Source organism: Mandrillus leucophaeus, unplaced genomic scaffold, assembly GCF_000951045.1.
Source record: "Mandrillus leucophaeus isolate KB7577 unplaced genomic scaffold, Mleu.le_1.0 Scaffold512, whole genome shotgun sequence".
Taxonomy (NCBI): domain Eukaryota; kingdom Metazoa; phylum Chordata; class Mammalia; order Primates; family Cercopithecidae; genus Mandrillus; species Mandrillus leucophaeus.
The window spans coordinates 889582-896432 of record NW_012105498.1 but is presented as its reverse complement, the minus strand read 5'-3'; the positions used below and the strand labels follow the sequence as shown (position 1 = coordinate 896432).

The 6851-nt window shown below is 38.7% G+C and overlaps 1 pseudogene; it reads left to right on the top strand.

Moving 5' to 3' along the window:
* The first annotated feature begins 2263 nt into the window (after positions 1–2263).
* LOC105551246 lies at positions 2264–2658 on the top strand (annotated as a pseudogene).
* The last annotated feature ends 4193 nt before the right edge of the window (positions 2659–6851 follow it).

The window sequence follows — 6851 nt, the reverse complement described above, 5'->3', positions numbered from 1 at the left end:
TGCAGATCCCTCATTTTAAGTGAATATCTTTTTCATGCGTTTTAAAGTCAGTTATAGGCTGGGCACGGTGGCTCATGCCTGTAATGCCAGCACTTTGGGAGAGCAAGGTGGGTGGATCACTTAAGGCTGGGAACTCGAAACCAGCCTGGCCAACATGGTGAAACCCATCTCTACTAAAAATATAAAAATTAGCTAGGTGTGGTGGCACACGTCTGTAATCCCAGCTCCTTGGGAAGCTGAGGCACGAGAATCTCTTGAACCTGGGAGGCAGAGGCTGCAGCAAGCCAATATTGCGCCACTGTACTCCAGCCTGGGTGACAGTGCAAGACTCTGTCTCAAATAAAATAAAAAGTCAGTTATAGATCTTTTGTTCAGAAAGTTTGCTATAACCTAATCCAATCACAGAAAACATCAGAAGCTGATAGAAGGGGGTGGTAAACGTGGAACATGCTGTTTGACTATGGAGATGTAAAATGAAGGAGACAAGATCCCTGCAATATAAAGATTGGTCATTAAAATTATTTAGGCAAGAAATGTTGACTGATAATCAGAACTGTGTTTTGAGAAGGTCTGGACAGTGCGGAAGACGAATTGGAAGTGGCAAGACTAGGGGGAGTGAGAAAAATTAGTTAAAATGTCATTGCAACCTGAACTGAGGATTCAGGAAATAATGAAAATTATGAAACCAATCTGAAAGGCATTGCAGAAGCCAAATCAAAAGAACTTGATGACACAATAAATGTCGGGTAAAGAGAGAGAGAAATTACTCAGGCAGATGAATGGCTTAAAAAGAAAGGGAATACATGGTAGGGAATTTGCTCTGTGACATTACTAAACACCTACTAAGTAAGGGTTCATGTTAGTTATATATACATTTATGTATATGAAAATCAAATGAGTGAAAATAAACACATTGCATTTATCCGATTTCACAGCATCTTTATTAGGGAAATATTATTATCTATTTAAGTATGAAAAAATTAGAGAAGTAACATGTGCACAATAAAAAACTATTAGATTTCTCCAAAACATTCATATCAGAATTCAAAGTCAGACATCTCTGATAGGATAACCAATGATTTTTATTTATTTTATTTTATTTTATTTTAGAGGCAGGGTCTCACTATGTTGCCCAGGCTGGTCTTGAATTCCTAGGCTCAAGTGATTCTCTCACCTCAGCCTCCTAAAGTGCTGAGATTATAGGTATAAGCCACCACACCTGGCCACCAATGCTCTTTATACTAGTTCAAATTACCTAGATTTAAAGAAGACATTCGGGGAGAAAAATTATATTACATCATGCGGGGAAGCAAAATGCCCACAACACTTGCACCAGGAATTATTCCCTGAGCTATCAGATCATCAGTTTAATTTAAATATGACAATTCTCAGAGGAATCCATTATAACTCACAGCAGTCTCCAATTCTGAATTGACCAGGGCTACCCTCTTTATAGAAAAATCACTCTTCTCCCCTTGTCATTTTTCTGCAACTCATTTGGGAAAACATGTCAAATTGTATTAAGACTCTTGATACTGTAAATTTAGTCCTATTCAAGTGTTTCATTAAAATGCCTCATCAAGAAGATAATATTTTCATTAAATATATTGACTGTTAAATAGGATGAGGATTTTGAACACATGATTAACATAACTATTAATACTTTGGAAGAGTAGTGGACTGTTGTCCATTTTAAAAAAGGTTGATTATTTGGAAATGGATGTTACAGTTGTGTCTGTAAAAGCAGACTTTGTATCATTGCCTATCTTGGATAAATCATATATTTCTATCTCACTTGTAACATTTATCAACATTTATCAACTTCCTTCCATATGTGTTATTACTTTTATTCTCAGACTTTTCAGTGGACAAATACTTTTGTAATGGTAACCAGCTAGTGTTTGCTGAGCCTAGCAAGGTAATTGATTACATAGTTGTTTAGTATATTGTTTCCAAAGCTAGTCACACCTTGATATAATAAATTCCTAAAAAGACAGTTTGTTTTTAGTTTGGGCCTGGTGGCTCATGCCTGTAATCCTATTTGGGAAGCTGAGATGGGAAGATCGCTTGAGCTCAGGAGTTCTGTGCTGCAGAAGGCCACAATCCCACCACTGCACTTCAGCGGGAACAGAGCGAGACCTTGTCTCTAATAATAAAAATAAATAAATAAATAAACAATAACCAAAACGAAAGTATGAATTGATACCATCATTGCTCGGCCGCTTTCTGGCAGACTGGAGTTGAAGGCTATGAGTCAGTCATTATGGCAGATGAAGAAATTAATGAAGACTATCCAGTAGAAATTCATGAATATGTGTCAATGCTTGAGAATTACATCGTTGCTGTGGATGATACGCTAAGGACTATGATGTCTGTTTCTTGAAATGAGTTGTTGCAGAAGTTGGACCCACTTAAGCAAGTGAAAGTGGATTTAGTTTCTACATACACATTAAATTTAAAGTTTTGGGTTTATTTGCCAACTCAAGGAATTAATACTGAGAAACAGCTAGTAAAGCAGGAAGGAATTGGAAATAATCAGAATATATATTAACACAGTCAAGGAAATAACAGAAAAAGGCTGGCAGTCTGGACAGACGTACGTCTTCAAGATTTGTAAAAAATGTCCTCTGGGAACTGAAACCTAAAAATGCATCATAAAACTGTAGGGACAAAACTCTCCAGTTACTTAATAAGTTAGCAAAAGCTGGGTACAGTGGCTCCTACCTGTAATCCCAGCATTTTGGGAGGCTGTGATCCCAGCACTTTGGGATTGCTTTAGCCCAGGAGTTTCAGACCAGCCTGGTTAACATGATGAGACTCTGTGTCTACAAAAATTAGCTGGGCGTGGTGGTGCATGCCTGTAATTCCAGCTACTTGGGAGGCTGAGGCACAACGGTTGCTTGAACCTGGAGGTTGCAGTGAGTGGAGACTGTGCCACTACATTCCAGCCTGGGTAACAGAGTGAGACCCTGTCTCAAAAAAAAAAAAAAAAAAGTTGTCAATAGAGGCCTAGCACAGTGGCTCACACCTGTAATCCCAGTCTTTGGGAGGCTGAGGCAGGAGAATCGCTTGAGCCCAGGAGTTCAAAACTAGCCTGGACAACATAAGGAGACCCTGTCTCTACAAAAAATGGAAAAAATTAGCCGGGCATAATGGCACGTGCCTGTAGTCCCAGCTGCTGGAGAGGCTGAGGCAGGAGGATCAGTTGAGCCTGGGAAATCAAGGCTGCAGTGAGCTTTGATGGTGCCATTGCACTGTAGCCTGGGAAACAGAGTGAGACCCTGTCTCAAAAGACAAAACAAAAAACAAGAAACAAACAAAAAGTTGTCAATAAACGAAAAAGTAAACATTTAATTTTTGGTTTTGATGTATACATATTCAAAAAGTATGTCTTTTTTTATAAAATAAATAATTGTGTGGCAGTGCAAGGTTTAAATGTCTTCTATGTTGAATTCATATGGAAATTTGCAGTTTAAATTTTTGTTTGTTTGTTTTTGAGACATAGTCTGGTTCTGTCACCCAGGCTAGAGAGCAGTGGCATGAGTATGGCTCACTGCAACCTTGACCTCCTTGGTTTAATTAATCCTCCTATCTCAGCCTCCCAGATAGCTTGGGCTACAGGCACATGCCACCAGGCCCGGCTAATTTTTGTATTTATGTATTTAATTCTTTTCTAGAGATGGGGGTTTCACCATGTGTTGCCCAGGCTGGTCTCCAACTCCTGGGCTCAAGCGATCCGCCTGCCTTGGCCTCCCAAAGTGCTAGGATTACAGACATGAGTCACTGGTCCCAGTTACTTGAGAGGCTGAAATGGGAGGATCTCTTGCGCCCAGGAGGTTAAGGCTGCATTCTTCCATGTTTGTGCCACTGCACTTCAGTCTGGGCAACAGAGTGAGATCCTGTCTCAAGAAAACAAACAAACAAACAAAAACCACACACACAAAAACAAAACGAAAAATAAAAACAAACCAAAACAAACAAACAAAAAATCCAAAATTAACTCACAGAAAAGTTAATAAGTAACATTCAAGCAAACAATGACCAGTTTGGAAACATAATGAAGAAAATAACTTCATCAACAATACCAACAAAAAAGATGAATGTCTAGAAATAAATTGATAAGAAGTGCACAAGATCTATATTAAAGTATTAAGTGACACAAATAATTTAAACCATTAGAAAGGTAGCCGAGCCTGAGCCACATTGCCCAGCCAGGAAAGAGACTTTCCAAAAGAGTTGTCCCTTTCTCTGAGCTTCCCCAGAGAAGGGAGTGAATCTTCATTATCCATGTTTCCTAGGGTCCCTCACAGTACCTGACAAAGAGCAGGGTTTGTGGAGTGAACTGAATAAATGGAATGGCTGCCATGGGAGGTAGTGAGTTCTCTACCACTGGAAGTAGCCAGGAAATTGTAGTGAAACTGAGAATGCATCGGGTTAGAGACTCTTGATTATATTTATGATGTCTTCTAATAAACTATGATACTTACATTCTCAGATTTCCAAGAAGTTTCCAAATCTTTAGAATAACATGATTAACCTGTTCTCTGCCACATATCTGACCTCCAAAATATATCTCCAGTCTCTCTACTTCTCTCTACCTCTACCGCCAATCTCTCAGCCCAGGACATCATCTTTTGTTACTGGACACCTAAATGATTTTCTAGATTCCACCTTTGCAGCCAGTGTAATCTTTTGATATTGTAATCAGATTAGATTTAAGCAAAGGAGGGCAAAACTCTCTTAACAGAAATCAGTGAAATAAAAAACAGACAGGAAGAAGTAAATTACATGTTGTTTAAAAATTATATAAATTGCTTACCTGAGAAAAACAAGAGAATCAACTGAAAAACTATTACAAACAAGAAGAAAATTTAGTTCAGTGGTTGGATTACAGAATTAACTCACAGAATGACTGGTCACAGTGACTCATGCCTGTAATCCCAGCACTTTGGGAGGCCAAGGCAGGAGGATTGCTTGAGCCCAGGAACTTGAGACTAGCTTGGGCAATATAGTGAGACCTCATCTTTACACAAATAAAACAAAAAAATTTGCTAGGCATGGTGGTGCACGCCTGTGGTCCCAGCTACTTGGGAGGCTGAAAAGAGAGGATCTCTTGAGCCCAGGAGGTTAAAGGCTGCATTTAGCCATTTTTGTGCCACTATACTTCAGTCTGGGCAACAGAGTGAGATCCTGTTTCAAAAAAAAAAAAAAAAGCAAAAGCAAAAACAAAAACAAAAACAAACCAAAACAAACAAAAAACCCAAAATTAACTCATAGAAAAGTTAATAAGCAACATTCAAGCAAACAATGACCAGTTTGGAAACATAATGAAGAAAATAACTTTATGAACAGTACCAACAAAAAAGATAAATGTCTAGAAATAAATTGATATATGCACAAGATCTATATTGAAGTATTAAGTGACACAAACAATTTGAACCATTAAAAAAGTAGCCCTTAGCCAGGTACAGTGGCTCATGCCAATAATTCCAGCACTTTGGGAGGCCGAGACAGGCAGATCACCTGAGGTCCAGAGTTCGAGATCAGCTTGCCCAACATGGCAAAACTGTCTCTACTAAAAACATAAAAATTAGCCAGACATGGTGGTACATGCCTGTAGTCCCAGCTACTCAGGAGGCTGAGGCAGGAGAATCACTTGAACCCAGGAGGTGGAGGTTTCAGTGAGCTGAGATTGTACCACTGCACTCCAGCCTAGGTAACAGAGTGAGACTCTGCTAAACAAAAACAAAAAAAAAAAAGAAAAGAAAAAAGAAACAGAGAAAAAGATAGGAAGGCTCACCTTTTTTTTTTTTTTTTCCTGAGACAGGGTTTCATTTTGTCACCCAGGCTGGAGTGCAATGGCACAATCTCAGTTCACTGCAGCCTTGACCTTCTGGGCTCAAGGGATCCACCTGCCTTGGCCTCCCAAAGTGCTAGGATTACAGGTGTGAGTCACTGGACCTGTCTGGAAAGCTCAACTTTAGAAATACAATCTATAACTTAAAGCTCTCCTAATAAAAATCTAAATAGAATTTTACTTTGGAATTAGATAAGCTGATTCTCAAATTTATATGAAAAATTAAATAAGAATAGAAATATATATTCCAGAAATAAATAAGAAGATCTACCAAATATTAAAACATTTTAAAGTTACAATAACAAAACAGAAGAAAGTTCAGTGATCCAAAAAAAAAAAAAAAAAACACTCAAAAATGAAATCAAGGCCGGGCGCGGTGGCTCACGCCTGTAATCCCAGCACTTTGGGAGGCCGAGGCGGGTGGATCACGTCAGGAGATCGAGACCATGGTGAAATCCCGTCTCTACTAAAAATACAAAAAATTAGCGGGGCGTGGTGGTAGGTGCCTGTAGTCCCAGCTACTCAGGAGGCTGAGGCAGGAGAATGGCGTGAACCCGGGAGGCAGAGCTTGCAGTGAGCGGAGATCGCGCCACTGCACTCCAGCCTGGGGGACAGAGCAAGACTCCATCTCAAAAAAAAAAGAAAAAGAAAAAAAAAGAAATCAAATACATATAGGAATTTAATCTATTACAATGGTCTCATTTCAAATTATTGAGGAAAGATGGCTCATTTAATAACTGTTACACAAAAATCAGGATATCCATCTGGGAAAAAAGTTAGCTTAGAGCTGCACTTCATACTCAGTGCTCAAAATAAACTCCAGATAAATAAATTATTTAATCATTATTTTTAAAGTACTTATAGAAAAGAGGAGACATTTTGGAATGTCAGAGTGAGGAAGAGGAAGAAATAAGCTGTCATTATTTACAAATGATATAGTTACATACATAGAAAATCCAAAAGAATCTACAGATAAATTATTAGAATTACAAAG